The following is a 7348-nucleotide window of genomic DNA, read 5'->3' as shown; positions in this document are numbered from 1 at the left end:
CATGATATATTGAGCCAAATGTGAGAGGTATAAATACTTCACCATTGACACCACCTCTCCCTTTAAAAAGGGAGACAAATACTCTCAACACTCTTGTCTCGGGCTGGCTTGCTGAAGGCGCCCTCATAAAAACTTAAGATAAACAGTTTATCAAGAGATGAATGTTCCACTGCAGTTTTGAAGACAAAGCTCTCCGCCTTTCAGAAAGAAATGGGTGGGGCGGGGGGAAGGAGGGGAACATCACCAAAACTAGTTCCTGGTTGGTACGATAGGAATGGTTGCCTCAAGAATGAGTCAGATAGTCCTCGAAAAGAGAAATTTAAAAATGCTGCCCCATTTTCTCTAGTATATTCAAGGAAACAGGTATACATGCAGAAGTCAACTCCGTGTGTGTGTGTGTGTGTGTGTGTGTGTGTGATATATATATGTGTATATATATATATATGTGTGTGTGTGTGTGTGTGTATATATATATATATATATATACATATATATATATATATATATACATACATATACATATACATATATATACACACATACATACATACATACATACATACATACATACATATATATTGGGGGGAGAGAGGCTTTTATTGCACACCACTTTGAGATATTTTAAATGGCAAGCAGTATACATGTCAAATAAAGCCTCCTATTATTCCATGTTACCCCAGTCAGCACCTAATCCTTGGAAAAGGTGCCAGGAATTAGGCTATCTCTTTTTCTTTATTATTTTAATAGAGGAAGGTCTAACAAATGTTAAGCAAAGGGAAAGCCCTGGCTGATCTCCTGTGCTTGGGGCAGCAAGGAGAGTTTTCCAGGGCTGTCTCCACTTTACCTCATGAAGAAGTGAATGGCATTCATTTATTTATAAGGGAAAAAGTAAAGCGGAGGCTTCTGCATCACCAGCATAGGGAACATAGATTTGCATATACTTTGCATGTGGGTGCTTCTTCTCTCCCCCTCCTCCACTGCAAATATCAGGATTTATGGCCCATGGTCACATTTTACAATGCTTTTGCCTAAATCCAGCATTTACTTCCAGCTTTTGGCAAAAGTGCGCCCATAGCGAACCATCGGTTTGCTTAATGACCGCTGCAAGAAAAGTTTGTAAAATTAGATCGGTCACATGAGTAACCCAATTTACGACCCTCACGAGTTATGATGGTGATCCATTACAACTGTAACTCAAGGCCTTCACTTCAGTGGAAGTGGCTTCTGTGTGCATTTGGAAATCACTTTGAATTAGTGAAGTGAAGTGACCCTGCTATCCACCTTGCTGGAAGCGTGATGTCATAGTGAGATTGTCTAATGTTTCTTGAATCCTGATCACACCTTTGCAAAGACCTGCACAGCCTGTCCTTTGGGGCTGTACAATCTAAGAGAGGAACCTATACTTGAATCATTATGCAAAGGTAAAAAATTTCCCTGTCCAGTCATGTGCTCATCTCTGTTTTTTAGCTGAGGGAGCCAGCGCTGTACAAAGACACTTCTGTGGTCATGTGGCCAGTATGACTATACGTTGAGGTGCACAGAATGCTGTTACCATTCCCTCCAAATTGGTACCTATTTATCTACTTACATTTGCATGATTTTGAAATGGTAAGTGGGCAGGAACTGGGGCAGAAACCAGAGCTCATCCCATCACACGGTACTTGGGTTTCGAAACTGCCGATCTTCCAGTCAACAAGCCCAGTGTCTTAACCACGGCTGCCTGCACAGTCCCAATTCCTTTCCATTGAATTGTGTGGATATGCTGTATGTGTATGGACCTACTTATACACAGAGAGAGAGCTCTGATCAAGGTCTCTTGTGACTTCAAGGGCTGATCTGTGGCATTTTCTTGACATCAACAGAGATGTAGTTTGCCACTGCCTTTTTCCAGGAAGGTTTCCTAGCTCTGGGAATTTCTGGTAGTGGTCTCCAGATAACCAAGTCCAGTTCTGATTATCTTTTTGCATAATCAAACCAAGCCTTGTATGACATCTACACAAACAAACAAAGAACAATTGTTAATAATAATAATTTATAACGCATAATATAGCACTATAGTATTTCTGCCACAAAGATGGCTGCTGGACATTTCTGCCCAACCATACTGCATTTTAGATCCTTACTCTTGATAATACTGTAAGAGTAAAGAACTCTTTATAGTTCCTGAATTTTTAAATATTGAACACATGGTTACCCTAAGACAATGGCTTTGAAAGCTATGTAGAGCCTTGGGAACTGACTTGGCAGGATGAAGCAATATTACTCAAATTTATTGGCTGATAAGGCAGAAAGGGGCCTGTAAAATATCCCCCATTAACTCCATACATACAAGGTCAAGCCAAACATTTTAACCATTAACTTAAGGAAGGTATCTATAATGTCCTGAAGCAGAATAGGTTTCTGTAGCACCTGCACATGTACATACTGTGTAGCAAAGACCCCGGCCTCTCAAATACAGGTAGTCCTCAACTTATGACCAGTTACTTCGTTCAAAATCAAACTTGATCTAAAAAAGGTGTCTTACAACTTAGATTCAAAGTTCTGATGGTCAGATGGCCGAACCCTGGGTGCTCAGCAACATGGATGCATTTACGACCGTTTGCAGTGTCCTGTGGTCAACTGACCACATTTTACAATGGCTTTGCCAAAAAGATCAACAACCCAGCACTTACTTCTGGTTTTCAGCAAAGCCACACCCACAGCAAACCATTGGTTCACTTAATGGCCACAATGTTTGCAAAAAAGGTAGTACATGACCAACCTGTGTTACAAACAGTGGTGGAATTCAATTTTTTTTACTACCAGTTCTGTGGGTGGGCGTGGCAGGGGGAGGATATTATAAAATCTCGAGTCAGAGGTGGTATTAGCCAGTTCTCCGAACTACTCAAAATTTTTGCTACCAGTTCTCCAGAACTGGTCAGAACCTGCTGAATACCACCCCTGGTTACAACCATTATGACATATGACCTTACTGAGGGGGTTCCATTACGGTCTTATATTGAGGATTATCTGTAGAGAGATATGGAGAATTATAAAATGCCCAGGTCATGTAGATATACAACAGGCAGAGATGCCATTTATCCATAGCGTTGCCATAAATCCCTCTTGAAGGTGGGCCTTCTAGCCAGTAGCAAGTCACAAGCTACAAATGGCTGAAAGCTGTCCCTGGGAACTACATTTTCCTATTTCCAAAGCCTGTCATTCCATGCTATTCCATCCCAACTAAGAGGAAAACGAGCAAGATCTAAGAATGATTGGGGAGGACAAGTGATGTCATGCACGTCATGTTGTTTTAACTGCAGCTTATGCTAAATGTCTATGACAACATCTACTTTAATCTGGGGGTGGAAAGTGTTCTTGTCATTTTGACATTTTCATCTTTGTTGTCAGGCCCCTGTTGGAATCTGACTCAAAGGAAGGCGAACAGCTGACAGGGGGTAGGAGTGTGGCTCCATTGGCTGTGGAAGAAACTGGGGAAGGGCAAACTCTGGCTGGGCAGAGCAGGGAAGAGGTAGAAAAAGGGAGAGGGGATTCAGAGGAAGATCCAGGCCCACCCCCTCTTCATCCTAGGGCATGCAGGGAGGAGCGAAGAAGAGAGCAATGTGAGTTGCGTGGCTTACGGGGAAGGAAAGGGCCCTGATTCCCTTCATTAGCTGCAGCTGGGAACACAATGTTTAAAAAGGGAAGCTGCATGCGGCAAGCTGTTGGGAGCAAATGTGACTTATCTATGTTTCTGGAGTCTTCTCAACTGTGTGAGTTTTGCTGTGCTTTCAAGTTTGAAATTCCTGCTCCTTCCCTGTCAAACTAATTACTTCAGTTTGGTTTGTTTGGATTTTAAGTTACAATTAGTGTGTACCTTGTTTTGGACTGAATTTTCTACGGTCAAAGGCTGTTCCTGGGAGTTTTTCTCCAGCCCGAAGATAACCTGGACGCTGGGGGAAAAGTTGGAAATAATAAAGGGACTCATTACTTATCTGACCGTGTTGCCTTTGTGCCATGCTCCGGGTCATCACATTTGTTGTGAAAAAGGCTTTCATCTTGGGAATAGAGTCTTCTTCACAACATCCCTGGATGGATTCTTGGCCCAAAACATGGAATCAAAGCTTTAGATGGTAGTCTAGCAGTCTTCCCTTTTGGCTAGAGCAGGAGTCTTGAAACTTGGCACCTTTAAAACATGTGGACTTCAACTCCCAGAATTCTTCAGTCAGCACAGCTAGCTGAGGAATTCTGGGAGTTGAAGTCCCTAAATCTTAAAGTTGCTAAGTTTCCAGATCCCTTGGGCAAGAGCATCAGTAGAATTCTAGCTAATGGAGTTGTATTTGTTTTTGTAGTCTTAAGCATTTGTTAGGCTCTGCTCTTGTCATTTAAAACAGCTTCTGACCCTGGTTCCCCTGGTCGCATGGATGCATCTGTCCAGGGCTGGGCTGCTGGGGGTTCACAGGGGTTCAGGAGAGCCCCTAGCTAAGATTCTGCAGAGTTCGGAGAACCCCCAAATCCCACTCTTGGCTGGCCCCGTCCACCCCACCCCGTCCCTCCCAGGAGTCCCCACGCGGCCTGTTTTGGATGCAGGTAAGTGCAGGGCGTGCACAGAGGCTTGGGGAGGCTGAAAAACAGGCCTCCCAGAAGTTCAGGAAGGCCAGAAACAGGCCCGTTTCCAGCTTCCAGAGCACCTCCAGAGCCCAGGGAAGCCATTTTCGCCCTCCTGGAGGCTGGAGGAAAGGGTCCAGAGCCCAGGGAGGGAAAAAAGGCCCCTTCCCCACCACAGTGCAGGAGGCCGACTAGGCCATGCCCACCGTGGCCGCGCCCACCCAGCAAACTGGCAGAGAACTCGTTGCTAAAATTTTTGAAGCCCACCCCTGCACCTGTCTTCTCAGAACTTCTCAACCCTAAGCATTTCACCTGGAGGCTTGTTTTCAAAATGATAATTTTTTTATAAATCATTTATCACCGCCTTTAGGTTTCCTGCTCAACTTCTCCCATTTTTGCCAAAAACGCTTGGCCTTGGGTTGGCACCCAGGAACCACATTTTAAAAAGCAGTGGGTGGAATCAGAACAACTAAACGCAATCTCATTCATCTCATTTTTATTTACATTTAACCTTAATTAAAGGTAAATGTCCTGTCACAGACTTAATATTTTTCCCTTCTGTCGCATGAACATTTATAATTTGGTTCCTGGAGGCTACACCCCAAGAGTTTGGGAAACACATTCTACTGTCTACATTCCAAGGTTCACCTCATTCTGTAAAACAATCCTGTAACTGGGAGAGCTGATACTCCCTATTGCTTACTCACCAATTATACAATGACCTCTCTTCTGACATCTAGAAATTAGGACTTCCTATTTGGAAGCAAACATCTCTTCTGCAGAGCTGGCTTCTACTTGTTGCATCTCAGCACTATGTAGACTTCTGTCCCAGGATGCTTCTGTTGCTGTGGTTTTTAAATTACAATCAAAAGATGTTGATGCTCAGTACATAGAAGTATTTCACATAGGGACATGTTTAACTCTTGACTCCTTGCCAGCCAAGACTCTAGTTGTCAGATTGTATGTCTGAAAGCAAGCCAACAAGCGGACCACTTCTGTTTCGTGTGATATTAACAAAAACATCTATGCTAGGACTGATTTTCCCAGAGAACTGGCTGGAGAAAGCATACCTATGTTCAGATAATAGCCAAGGAAGCAAATATAAGGGTGACAGATACTGTCAGAGATAGCCATAGCCACATATATTGGTACATTTTTATCCACATGTCAGCTCCCTCTCAAAGACTTCTGAGCATAGCCCATCAGCCTGAGGACTGTGTAATTTCAGACTTAAAATAGGAAAGAGACATGTATTCTTTTGAGGTATATCTATGACATGTCGCAGTGCATGTAATAGTACCTCCCCAAATTGTATCATCCTGCCCCTTTAAATCTGGCAGAGCAGACATCTGCAGACACCGTCTGCCAGGGACTTACATTTGGTAGGCCCTACACAGTGGGCCTTCCCTGCCATGGTGCTCATTTTAGGGAACATTCTCTCCCCACACCCCAAATTTAGGTTAGTTCCATCCCTCTTAATGTTCTGGAAGTCCCTCAAGACCTGGTTATGTCCCCAGTCTTTGGAATCTTTAGAAAACTATATATATATTTCAATGGCTTCCCTACTACGGATATATTCTTTCGCAGGCTAGGATTTACATACTTAGTTTTAATTAACTTTTCTTTTTTCTTTAATGTGTATAATAAGTGTGTCTGTGTGTGTGTGTGTGTGTATTGTGTTCACAATATATATATATATATATAGTGTTCGTCTGTACACTATACAGAAGCCTGATGATGGCAGATGAGATTCTGCCAAAAGGTTGCTACAACTTTAAAAGTACAACTATAATGATGTGGGAAAATACCTGAACAAAGCTGAATACCATACATATAAATACCCGCAAAAACTCAAGAAAACGTGTGTGTGTGTAGGTCTAGGTGTGTTCAGGTCTTTTCCCATGTAAGATTAAGAGTATCTTGGCGACGTTTCAGCGAGATCCCACTCGCCATCCTCAGGCTGGTGCTTTCAGCTTCGTGCCAGTGCAAGCAGTGTGTGATCGGAGCTGCCGTCTCTCTATAAATGCTGGTGGTGATGTTCTTCAGTAGCAGAACAACAAAACTCACAAGGCCATCACACAGCCCATTATACCAACATCAACTCCATCAACCAACCAAGAGGCAGCAGCGCAGCCAACCAGCCCAGCACTCCAGCCCCCAACACCAACACGAAGCCGAAAGCACAAGCCTGAGGATGGCGAGTGGGACCTCACCGAAATGTTGCCAAGATACTCTTAATCTTACACAGAAAAAGACCCGAACATACCTAGACCTACATACCTGTACCCGTGAAAATAAACACACACACACACACACACACACACACACACATATACACGTTTTCTCAAGTTTTCATGGGTACTTACATGTATGGCATTCAGCTTTTGTTCGGGTATTTTCCCACGTCATTGTAGTTGTATGAACACAGATGAACACTATACAGAAGCCTGATGATGGCAGATGAGATTCTGCCGAAACGTTGCTACAACTTTAAAAGCACAACTACAATGACGTGGGAAAATACCCGAACAAAGCTGAATGCTATATATATATACATATATACATAGATAGATAGATAGATAGATAGATAGATAGATAGATAGACATATATATACACATACATACATACATACATACATACATACATACATACATACATATATATATTGTACTCCAAAAAGTCACTTCTTGTGAGATGGGCAGCTACATACATTTGATAAGCAAGCAAACATACTCCATTCCAAAGACTGAATGTGCTTTT

The sequence above is a fragment of the Pseudonaja textilis genome, chromosome 2 (assembly GCF_049901715.1).
Source record: "Pseudonaja textilis isolate UNSWEBS1 chromosome 2, rPseTex1.2, whole genome shotgun sequence".
NCBI lineage: Eukaryota > Metazoa > Chordata > Lepidosauria > Squamata > Elapidae > Pseudonaja > Pseudonaja textilis.
This window is presented reverse-complemented; position numbering follows the sequence as displayed.